This window comes from Haliaeetus albicilla, chromosome 5 (assembly GCF_947461875.1).
Source record: "Haliaeetus albicilla chromosome 5, bHalAlb1.1, whole genome shotgun sequence".
NCBI lineage: Eukaryota > Metazoa > Chordata > Aves > Accipitriformes > Accipitridae > Haliaeetus > Haliaeetus albicilla.
In genome coordinates, this window is record NC_091487.1 from 25,793,127 (window position 1) to 25,805,609 (window position 12,483).

General features: G+C 42.6%; 1 protein-coding gene across 2 annotated transcripts in view; it reads right to left on the reverse strand.

The window, feature by feature from the left end:
• Positions 1-12,483, reverse strand: part of ESRRB (estrogen related receptor beta) — a 179,706-nt gene that overhangs the window by 48,458 nt on the left and 118,765 nt on the right. The window lies entirely within an intron of this gene.

Consider the following 12,483-nt stretch of genomic DNA (forward strand, 5'->3'; position numbering starts at 1 on the left):
TCTCAAATTCCCACTTCTTAGAGAGAGGGTTATGCTCTTAAGTATATGGAAAGGACTGCATCTTTACCAAATTCGCAAGCTCTTCTTATTTATTTTAGTCACAGATAGTCTTACTCCTTACTTAAATGTTCAGCCTTTTTTTAGAACACTGCTAATTTTTATGATATCTTACAGCCATGAGTTCCAGGGATTACTTGTGCGGTGTACGAACAAACAAAAAAATCCCACTTTTATTTGCCTATACTGTATTTGCAGCCTTTCAGGCTCCCTGGACATCTCCTGACTCTCCTCCTCAGGAAATGTACTTTTGCCATGTTCTCCTCATTCAGGTCTTCATTATCTATATAATTGTTCTTCACGCAGAAGTTTTTGCAGACCTTTTATCTGCTTCATCATCCATCTCTGAACTTCCTCTAGCCTGGCTATTTCTGTTCAATCCAGAACAGAGTTCAATGAGCCAGCTCCTCAGCAGCATGAAACTGGCACCGCTCCATCACTTCTCCAGCTGAAGGTCTGGACAGTAGTCAAGACAAAGGCATGCCATCAATTACCTACTGACGTTACCATATTTTCAGTGTTATTTTCAGCCTATCTATTATATAACTCCTTACGTTGTTCGCTTTTTCCCTCTTTAAATTAAAATCTAAATTGTTACCATTTCTTCAACAGAGAATATCAGCAAGTTACTTGTTGCAATCCTCAGATCTTTTCCTGAGTTGCTACCATTACTTTAGAATCCATTAAGATGTATGCAAAATCAAATTAATGCCTTCTGGTGTGCAATGTTTTGCAACAGTCAACATTGCATTTCATCTACCATTGTGCTGTCCATGCACCCAACTTTATTAGGATCCTCCGGAGTTCTTCAGTCTTTCCTGATAATTTGATGTCATCTGCAGAGTCTCATTGTTCACCCACTTCCCAGATCATTAACACATGGATCAAACACCACAACACTGATCTTTGTGGGTGATTCATGTTAACCTTTACCATGCTGAAAATTGACTTCTCTTTCTTTTCTGGGTAGGGTATTTCTACCCTTCTTTTCTGTCTCAGACACTTCTTAATTGATAATAGTATTAACCTAAGAGGTTAAATTTTCCCTTCAGCAAGATAATTTGTCAAAGGCCTTTAAGAAAACCTAAATACGTGCATTTTCCTGATGACATGTCCAAAGAATTCTGACTGACTGGGGATGCTTGACTTTTCTTCTTGGAAGCTCTGCTGGTTTAAAGTTACCGTACTATGGTCATGTGGGTAATTTCTATTTCTATTTCAGTTTCAGCCTATTTACCTGGTATTTGTGGCAACTCCTTCTGCCAAGAGGTCAAACCCAGCAGGGGACAGGACAAAACATTCTGTGATACAGCAAGGCTGGAGTGCACACTTATATATATATATATATATATATATATATATATATATATATATATAAAAAATATCTGTGTATCTGTTGATACGAATGTAGATGTTTGTATGCAGCAACTTCACAGTCCTGCATCCTTATGATCTCATTTGACCCAAGTATCTCCTAATTTTCCCTTCTCTGTTTCATCCTCAATGTTTGACCTCATCTCCTATCTCTGGAATCGATTGGCCAAGTTTGTTATTTGGCAAGACTGTTGACCTTGAGAGTATGGGCAGGCATCTCACGTTCCTCGGCTGCTTTGCCTGGTGTTACTTGAGAGGAATCCAGAGTTTGGTCCCTCTCAGAGACAGCATGATGAGTTGATGAATGCCCATGCTTTGCCCAGAGGGTCACACTGGACCAGAGGCCATGAAGCAGTTACAGGAATAATTGCTGCAGGTGCATTCATCTTTAATCCCGCAGGGCACCTAGACAGACTGCAGATCTCCTGGTGGAATGCCAGCTGACTGTGTGGAGGAAGATGACGCTTTGCTAGCTGAGTCCAGATCTTAGCATCTCACAGCAAAGCTGAAAGCTGCTGTGCTGGCCAGATTCTGGAACCTTTCCCTACCTGAGAATTGCATTTGTAGTAAAAATCTGAAGATCACTGGGCACAATAACATGAGATTAGGGTCAAAATGGAAGGCAAAACCACCATAAAACACTGCTCTGCACTGAAAAACTCCACAGTAAAAGGAGTTGGAGTTGTAATGTTAAGGGCAGACAGAGGACAATGCTATGAAAAAGGCATGACAACGAGGTGAGCTATACTGTCAGATTCAGTCAGCAGAGTTCAAATCCCAGCTTCTGTCTCTTAAAAAGCCCCAAATTCACAGAGGACCTCAACAAGACCCACTGAGGTATTTCCCTCCACTGAAAAAAACAAAAAAAAAAGAAAAAAAAAAGAAGAAAAAAAAAAAAGAAGAAAAAAAAAGAAAAAAAAAAGAAAAAAAAAAAAAAAAGAGGGGAGCTCAATCTCCTAAGACCAACTCACTTCTCAACTCACAACCTCAATTAAGGAGCCTTCCTCCCCAAGGCAGGCAAACAGTGATTGTCTGATAGTGAATCGAGGGTAGTAACAAACCCCCTACATCTTTACGGCTGAGGACACTCCTGTTCCCTTCCAGGATATAGTAATACATAGCAAGTTCTGGTTAGATGTGAACGCATGCTTTAGAGGTAAAAGTCCTTAACACCAAGACAGATCAAAGATCATAGCTAAGGTACTCCAGCCATTCCAGAGCTTGTGTTCTTTTCTGGCCTCTGGTACAACTTGCGTAGTTGACTATTGCTGGGCAGCACACACTGAGTTAAGACTCACCAGCTGCGACTTTCTGCAAGTCTCATGGAGATCCTACGGTGATTTTTAAACAGACTCAGAGTGTCCCCTGGCAATGAAATACAACATCTTGAACTTCAAGAAGAACAGCTAAATGTTTTTTTGCAGAGTTCAAAGTGATGAACACCCATTTTGCCCAGCTCTAGTTACCTTAATAGGAATGTAAAAGGAGAGAGACTTGATCCAACTCTCCTCCGTGCTGGCACAGGAAACTCCGTTACTATTTCTGTGCCCATGTAACAGGCTTAGAGGTTCTAAACATTTCGTTCTTTTCACCTTTCCTCATCATAGGTCATTCCCTCTAATCCCTTTAGCATCTTTGTGGCCCTTCTCTGGATTTGTTCCAACTTGCCTGGGTCTCTCTTGTAGCAAGGTGCCCCGAATCACACAGTGCGATGCCACAGCACTACAGGGGACAGTCACTCTGGAAAGCACACAGCCGGGCAGACATATGGACCAACTGAGCAGTAGCTTTGCCAGACATCAGGTTGCACATCAGCTCACATCATTTGATAGCCACTGTCTCACTGGGACCTCTCTGAACATAAGCTGCTTTTGCCACCGTGCTCTGCACAACATGAAATTCGGAGATGCTCCTTGTTCCAAAGTAGATCCAGTATCATCTTTAAACCACACACTGCTAATTGCCACTTGTTTTACCAAAGCCTGTTAATAATGCTCATTTTTTCAGCCTAGCTCTTCTTTTTTCTACTGTCATTTTTTTCTAGTATCTTTCAGTTCTGTCAACTGTAAATTTGAGAACTATGCCTTTTACATTTTCCTCCAGGTCACTAATGAATATTTAAAACCAAAACACTGCCCTTTTGGACACCACCTTTGCAGAAGGATAAAGAATGTCTCTAACCCTTCTGTTTACACTCTGTCAGCTAATCCATGATCATTTCACAGGATTTGTATCAAAACCAATTTGATCTAATTTCCCTAATAAGATCTTGCACAGCTTTGTGTCAAAAGCCCATGCATGGTCCAGAGACAGTCTATCCACTGCATTCCTTTTGCCCACTAATTATCTAATTGTATCAAGAAAGGTTATTGTCTGCTGTACTCCTGTTTCATAAACCCACTGCTGTTTATGACTAACAATGTTGTTAGCCTTTACGTGCCTATAACTGCCCTCAGACAACCATGCTCCTATCTCGGTGATTCTGGATGTAAATATGCAGGTTTAGACTAAGTCAACATTGTGCTTTAGGTTTTTATCCATTAGTGTTATCTCCCTCAGGCAGTGATATTGGGTTAATGTTACAAGTTTCTCCAATTCTTCTCCAGCCTTTCATCTTTTGCTATTTCTCTATAGTGGCTGGACTACTTATGAGTTTAATGCTCTCTTGAGAACAACAGCAATAATAAGAGAGGGAAAGACTGCTAGATGGACAGGACCAGAAAGGCACAAAAGATTAGTGTTATAAAATCAAGGCAGTAAATATTGTCCCCCAATTTTTTTTTTTTTCTTTTAAACTTCAGGGATTACAAGTTTGGAATTGATGCAGATAAGGCTATTTTACGGCACATCCTTTGAGATTATTTCTGCCAGAAATAGTCATTTGTAGCTATGTTTACCTCTTTATTCTACATCTGGATATGAAAATTACAGGAATTCAGTACTCTATCTACAAGCCTTCACCTGACTCAAAGAGAAAACAAGGTCCACCACTCACACCTGCTTAGCAAGACAGCCAGAACAATATCCAGCTTTGTAACAGAAGGTAACCTTTCCCTATCAGAAGAATTCTCTATTGGCTAAAGGTATCCACAATTCAGTAACTTAATACCATCTGAGCACCTAAGTGCTGATGCAAACCCAAGTATTTGACCCTGTACCTTCTCCATGCAGCACTCCCTATTCCAAACTGGATCAAGGAAAGTTTACAGGCAACACTGCTGAGCTTCTCTACTGGCTGGTCCTCATTACGTGATCTTCAATAGGAAAGACAAGGATAGCTCAGTGCTATACGCCAGTTTCCTGGAGGAAGGTAAGGAATGGGCATCAGAAGTTCTGCCATGTAGGCCAGTCCCTTCACCAGTATTTATTGAGAGAATCACAAACTCACCAAACCAACATGTTGGAGATTTCCAACAGTAAGACTGAAATTGTCATTAAAATTAATGCTAAAATATAGCTGTAGAACTAGTATCAGCTGAGGGAAGGGGGAGAGAGAGAGAACACTCAAGCCCTCCTCAGGCAAAATCTTCTCTATTCCGGGCACAAGGAGAAATGTAAAAGGTCAGAAATGGGGTTTTTTTGGGTGGTTCTCACAGCTGGGTATGGATTCCAGAGAGAATGAAATCTTGATTCTTTTTTTTTTAAGTCCTTTAAGATCTACCATAAAATTGAAAACGCCTGCAGGCGAGATGCCTGTACAGCTTTTAACTTCCAGGTGCCCTATGGCTGTGCTTGTGGAACTGCACTTCAGTCCTGAAGCCCATGAACAGGGAGTCCTCACAGCAGATTCAAGTTTTACTGGCAAAACCCAGGAAGATTGCCTGTATAAACCTGCTCGCTTCAGGCCCCAGCTTGTGACAAAAGCACACTTTGGATTGCACAGACATTTTTAAACCAACCATGAAAGACCAAAGAAGTTTAATCTGCAGAAACACCAATGATTTACACAGAGATAAACCATCCAACCTCTTCTCCAGTACAGGCCTATTTTTGCTATCAGTATTTGTTAGCCCAGATGACATAAAACTGCCCTGCATGTGTAAATGAGATATGCATATGATGCCATGATGCCGTTTGGGCAACATAGACTTTGTGTCCTTTGCGGGCCATATGAGAAAGCTTTGCAACCCACAGCTGGCTGACAAACAATATAGATCAGGTTCTCAAACACTGGCTGCAACACCAGTAACAAGCCAAATTTTGTCAGGTCGGTTTTTTTAGATACAAGAGACAGAAATAAATACTGTTTTCCAAGTGGCAGCTAGACATGACAGCTGCAATAACAGCCAGTGTAATTTTAGGTCACCTATGCAAAGAGTTAATGTCATGGAGCTGAGATGCCCACACCTGTTGGGCGACCTACTCTTACCATGGACAGCTCACACACATGCTTCCACCCTGCCTCTCCGCTTCGAGGACACCCACCATGGTGCTAGGGAGTCAAGGGGTCAGAGCACCCACTGGTTTCTCCTGCTCTTCTACTCAATATGGACTTCAAATGAGAGAGACATCATCTAGAGACTCCTCATCTTCACTGACAGCTCTTCTCCACACAACAGCCCAAGAATAATGGGATCTGCCAATGTGCTACTTCACTCCTGTACAGTGGATAACTGTGGACAACTCAGCCATACCAGCCACAGTAAAGGAAGCTTTTCTGGTCTTATTCTATCATACAGGAACATATCCTGTTCCCCAGACAAACTTCATCTCTCTCTGGGGGTAGGCAAGAGCTTGGGTAATACATGCCTGATGGGCATGATCATAAACATAAATCGCCAAGTTACAGTGGCATAGGCTTTAGAGGTTTTTTGTTTAAATCACAGTATTTTGCATTGCTATAAAGGACAAGAGAGTCAGAACCTCAGATCAATCTAAATATTTTTCTCTGGATTGCAGATACAATTTCTAAGAGTTCTGTCATGTTTGCTAGTGGTGGCTCCCTTTGGCTTGCGTGGGTTATGCCTCTATTCTATAGAGTATGGCAAACCCCAGACAGCCTGTTTGCAAGGCGTTTGTCCATAATACGCCCACACAAGTACTACATACTTGTCTTTGGAACAAACATAAACCATAGCTTAGCAATAGGCTGATGAGCTTGCTCTCTAATTTGGAGTAGACAGCACTGTGTGAGTTCTACTCCACAGCATGAATACCAACCTGTAGTTCACAAACCTGGACTGCCAGGTTGTAACAAGGTCCAACTGTCAGCATTTTATTCTAAAAGAGCTACACCATCTAATTCCAATTACAACCATTTTCTGTTGGTTTTGGCTTTGCTGGGCATCTGGGCCTGGCTTGTTTTGTAAAAATGCATCACGCTTGGCCGGCCTTTCACCCTTGCTCTGAAGAGAGATACAGATTTTTCTTATTTGCTTTATAATTTGATGGTGGGTTAGGGGAAGAACTTTTGAGTCAGGAGGCTGAAGAAGCTAAAATGAAAATATGTAAGGAAGCCAGCAAAGTCCCACAGCTCCCCAAGTGCAAGAGCCTATCTAGAGACCTGTCTCCAGGGGTCAGTTCCCCTGGTATTCCTGAAGAGAACTGGGTTGTATGAGATCTACTGAAGTGCGTCACTGGATGAGACCAGTTCTGCCATGTAGACTGGAGGAACATATTCCTTGCACAGCAGGGGAGATGGAGGCCCAAGCTGGGCTCTTCTGCAAGCTAAGGAGATGGAGACAGCAAGTGCTCATATTCTGGCTCTTACACAAACAGCATTTGTTTGTCTAATGCCCAGGAGACATTCTATCCCTTTGACCCATTGCATAACCAGAGCCCAGTTACATATCGGTAGATCTTCTCTAGCCCAAGTTAGCTCATGCTGATGAAAGCTGCCGCAGCAAACTGTCTGGAGGCTGCTTAATAAATAAAAATGGCTTCTCATGGGCAGAAGACATTATGGATTTCCTACTAGCCTTTATCCCTCTCCTCATTCTTGCAATTTCTCTTCACCCTGAGGATGACACTCTTGTTAGTAAATGGTAAGAAGTATTACACAGATGAAGTGACAATTAATCTAGAGGTGTGACGTACATTATCAGTTCATTCTCTTATTAACACATCACCTTTCGAAGGTACCTTGCCCTCTGGTGTACTAATGGCGCTCCCTCCAGAGTGACTCGCTTAGCACTTGAACTAATGCTTCTTGCTTATACTTACTGTTGATACCACAGCAAAACAAGGACCAGGATTGACTTGCTGTTCACTATTTATCCAAATTCTACCACCACCCTTCCCCCCCCGCCATGTTATTATTCTGTGTTTCACATTTCCACTTCTTCCTCCACTATTTCTACATCTGGAAGACTGCTCACACCAGTTCAACAATTTTGCCTGCATAGAGCAAAGCTGCAATTCAATCCCTGTTGAAATGCTCAGCTAGACCTTCATTTCTTCTTGAATGTCTTTCTTTATACTCTGCCTATCTAGGGCACTTATAATCTGTATCTCTCTTAGTACCGTCAGTGTCCTTCAGACACTTGTGAATGAGACTCACACAACAACATGTTCAGTAAAGCACACTTCAAACACTTGTACGTCAGAATTTTGCTTCCACCTTTGCAGCTGGGCAAGGAAAGGAAAACCTCCAGCACTGCCATTCACATCACATTTATTTTTGCATCCCAGCCTGATCCCTCGTCTCATCTCACATAGACCTTTTCTTTCATTCAGTACCCTCTTAGCATTTCTGAGAGAAAATTGCCACCAGTGCAAATTCTTCAGCCTGCACTTCCTTGCACTTCAAGATATCCATTGAAGGCACACCTCCCTTCAACCTTGCCTACAATTCATGATGAACAATGGCAGGGAAAAAAGAGAGACCCAGAGGTATTGCTTAATTCCTTCAAGTGTTTGAAGGAGTTAGGATGGGAGATACTTACAAATCAAGGACATAATCCTAGAAACAAATGTGAAAAGAGACTTAAGAATTAACATTTCTTTATGAATACTAGTTTACTGAAAGGGGACTTGGTTTATTCAGACAAAACCTGAACTTGTGTGTTCTCCAACATGGATGCATTTAGGAATTCTCTGAGTTTGACCTGTTAATTTTTTTTTTTGAGGGTTTCTGTTTCTTACACTTCAAAAATTGCAGTTGTAGTGGGACTCTGCCTCCTTCTCCCACCCTTGCCAGGACAATCCAGACAGAATAGATGGGCTTTGCCTAGATTCCACCTGTAGCTCTCGGAGAAATCTATAATTAAGTGCCTCATCATTAGAAACATTACTCAAAACCAGACAGATCCTGAAAAACTGAATGAAATTAGTTCCACATAAATTACAGCATGGAAAATAACAATAGGCAATTATTGCTTTTCAGTTTGAAATCTTTTTTATCCCTGACTCTCTGGAAAGCATTTCTAAGATGATACAGTGGCAAAGCAAGATAATGTTGTGAGAGCAAACACTGAATCTGGCATAGGGGAGACGTCCCCGAACCACTGGAAAAGTGTGGAAGTGGGAGCGAGTGGGGCTGTCAGTGAGGATGGAAGCACAAGAAGAGAACTGCATGGGGTCAAGGACAGACAAGAAACCTGTGCCACGCAGTGAAGCTGGTACACAGCACTTGAACAAGCACAGAAAGGGAGTACATGAGAGAGGTAACTGTAGACCAGGCTCCTCTCGAGCTAATGAACACCACAGGTTTGAGGAGAATAAGCAATACATGGAAACAGCCAGTTTCCTTCTACACACCTTAGACTGCTGTAACATACAGGATTATCTTTAGCTACCTATTTAAAATAACCTCAAGGTTCAGTTTTGCTGAGTCTTTAAAACCCCACCTTTGGTAGGTATTTAGCAGATCTCTTACCACACACTGCATATATTAAGTAGCCAGTTGTAGCTGACCCAAATTCCAGCTTCAAACCCTAATGACTCGTTCTAAATCCACTTCATTCATCCGTCTTCCAGATTGTTTGCCCCCATTTCCTTTGACTGACAAAGTAGATTCCAGTCCACTCAAGCCCAGCCCTACCTGAGGCCCCGCAGTGTCCCGTTTTCTTAGTTGTCTGAACCAAGAGATGAGGAGGAGACCATGGCCACAAATCACTCTTTAGACAGAAAACTGTGTAACAGAACAAGCGCATAATTTTCCTCAACATTCTGCATAGCTTGCACATTCATTTATCCAGATAAAAAAACCAAACAAACAACTCACCCCAAACAAATTCTAAAGCAAAATACTTTAAAATTACCTCCATTTTCCTCCCAAATTGGGATCATTGTTTGAAAATTTAACTAAATGTGTTTAGAAAAAAAATCACAAAAACATTCCTTTCTGTCATGGTGAATAGATCATCTCCTCATCACAGGAAGTCTTCATTTTCCCCTCTTATTATTTTGGGACATGAAAGAAAAAAACATTAGCTTGCAAGGTCTTCAACCTCAGTTTCACTTCCTGTTCCCTGTCTTTAGCATCCCTACTAATGGACAAGCAGAAGGCGACAGACACAGCAAAGCAGACAGACAGGCAGACAGGCACCCACAAAGAAGCTATACAGCTGCTTCTACACTTTCATATAGTACCTTTCTGAGATAGGCTTAAATGTTGCATAGCTTTATTCTGCAGGGTATCTGTGTAAAGCAGGTATGCATACATATAATAAAATTTATTGTGCAAATACACACAAACCCCTTCCTCACATGCAGCCTCCCACATCTCCCCTTTCCTCATTATGTGGATGCACCTAGATACCATTCCAGCAGCTTCACTATAGAAGCCAAACTATGACTTCATATTTCCAGATCATCACCGTGAGTGTTCAGACCTTTATAGCAAACATAATGCACTAAAGCAAAAACAATCAAAAAACCACCACCTAACTGAGCTACATCATCCACAGTCTGCACCTTGAGTCACAGCCCTGTGTCTACCAGAGCATGAGAGGGAGAAGACCTCACATGATTTTACATATGTCTGCACTCTGTTTGATCTCGTATTTAAGAACTGTTTGTTCTCTGTCCAGAGGTCTGGAACCCTTTGCAGATGCTACTAGGAGGGGGACTGCCCTCTTCAAAGAAGGGACCCAAAAAGAAGCAAGTTTCAGCAACTGACGGCCCCGCGTGACCCAACCCAAAGCGGCTCACCCAGCCGGCATGTCCTCCCTGCTGTGCTTGTTCCCTTTGCCCTTGGAATGCTATCACTTATTATCACGCTGACTTCTCCAGATGGGGCATTTTGGCTATTGATCTGATAAATAAACAGCCTGCTCGCTCGATCAAAATGTTATTTTGCATTTCAATTACTGTTCACTAATGCAACCTTCATCCCGCCAAGAGTGCTGCTGGCAATGACACTCGACCTGGCACAGGCGTTTGCAAGCAAATTCGGCAGCGCCTGCTGCAAGCACCTAACGGGATTACCAACCTCCATTAGACGCATAGAAAGAGAAGGAGATGGACAGACAGTACTGGGCTGAAGGGGAACAGACATGTGCCGAACAGAAGGTGTGAGCAACCTGAACAAGGGGTAGGGATAGGCAGAAGCACAAATCCATTTACAACACAGCTTTGCCAAATATTTTTACGGTGGGAGGTCTTGGAAGCTAAAGACATTCCCTCCAGTGGACAACCCTGACAGCTCACAGCAGATAGACTGAGCTTACCATGTGTGAGCCACGCAAGAGTTCGGAGAAATCAGAAATGGAAATCAATGTCTGGTGACAAGCCAGCAGTGAACACTGCAAACCCATCAGGGCACGCAGGGTCATTTCTAAAGCAAGTTCTGGAGCCTAGTTCCACTGGGGTTCAGTAGGCCTTAGAGCTGGATGCAGGATGCTGCATGTAAACCTGCAGGAAGGAAACCCTCTTAGTCCTTGCTGGATTCTTCAGTATGGTGGGAAATGTGACTGCCTTTGGAGAATCTGGTGGTGATACAGCAAGAAAGGGGCATCCAGAGGTGTTGGTAAGAGATGGATCTTTGGCAGGTGTTGGTCTCTATTAATTCAGCACCCCGTTTACATCAGGGAATCCTTTGCCAAATCCTGAAACTGGTTTCACTCCAACCCTGTCTACAATGGGAAACAGCACAAATAGCAAGTCAGCGAGTGGCCACCAGCAGTGAGGTCAGGCATGACCATATGGCTATGAGACAGCTTCTAGTCCCAAGCTCTTCTGGTCATGATACACTTCACCAGGTGGCTGGTTTTGCACCAGACTCCTACTGCATGATGCAAAATGCACTTTGGCCCCTTTTCTTTTTCCTACCTAAATTCCTAAATTAAATATAACATTTATCACAAAATGACAGAACCATTTACCAATGCATGCAAATGGCGGTCAGTGTTTTCACCATACCCTGCACAGGGTGTCTGTGTTGGACTTAGCTCCCAGGTAACAAGGTAATACGAATGGTCAAGAAAATGCAATTCTCTCAATTTCCAGAGATCCTTTGACAAAGATCTTTCACCAGACCTGGACAAATTTCTCCCATTTCATTACCAGAGAGCATCCAGACTGCAGCTGCCAGTCATCCATGAGTTAAAAATAAACAAACCCGCGTAACACCCTGACATTATATAAATGAAATGCTAAGTATAACACGCTGAATGAGATCAATGTGATGCATAAAGACAGGATCTATAACTCCACACACTCACACTTCAACTGGTCTATGTGTCCAGCCTCCCAGTTCCCTCTGCCCTTGGCAAACTAAGCCTGTGTCCCACACTCATCTCTGGCCAGGTCTATGCTGTAGACCTTGCTCTCCCAGATTTGTCTCTGTTCCCATCCTTTCTCTGAGCCCACTCTTAGGAGTAGAGTTTCTGGGAACCATTCTACACCTAGATCACATCTCTCCTCAGCCACTAGGCACCCACATCCCAAACACAGCCTAAGGACCCATATACATGTTATGATTCCTAGTCACTGGCTCTGTATTTATGACACAGGGCAGTGAAGTACAGTGTACTGACCCCTTAAAATGCAGCCAGAATGTCTCAAAGTCTAATTCCAGCCTCAACATTAATCTCCTAGATTTCAGCAAGTCATTGCAGCTCTCCAGAACACTGCTTCCCCAACTGAAAAGGAGGGATATGGTCCTGAATG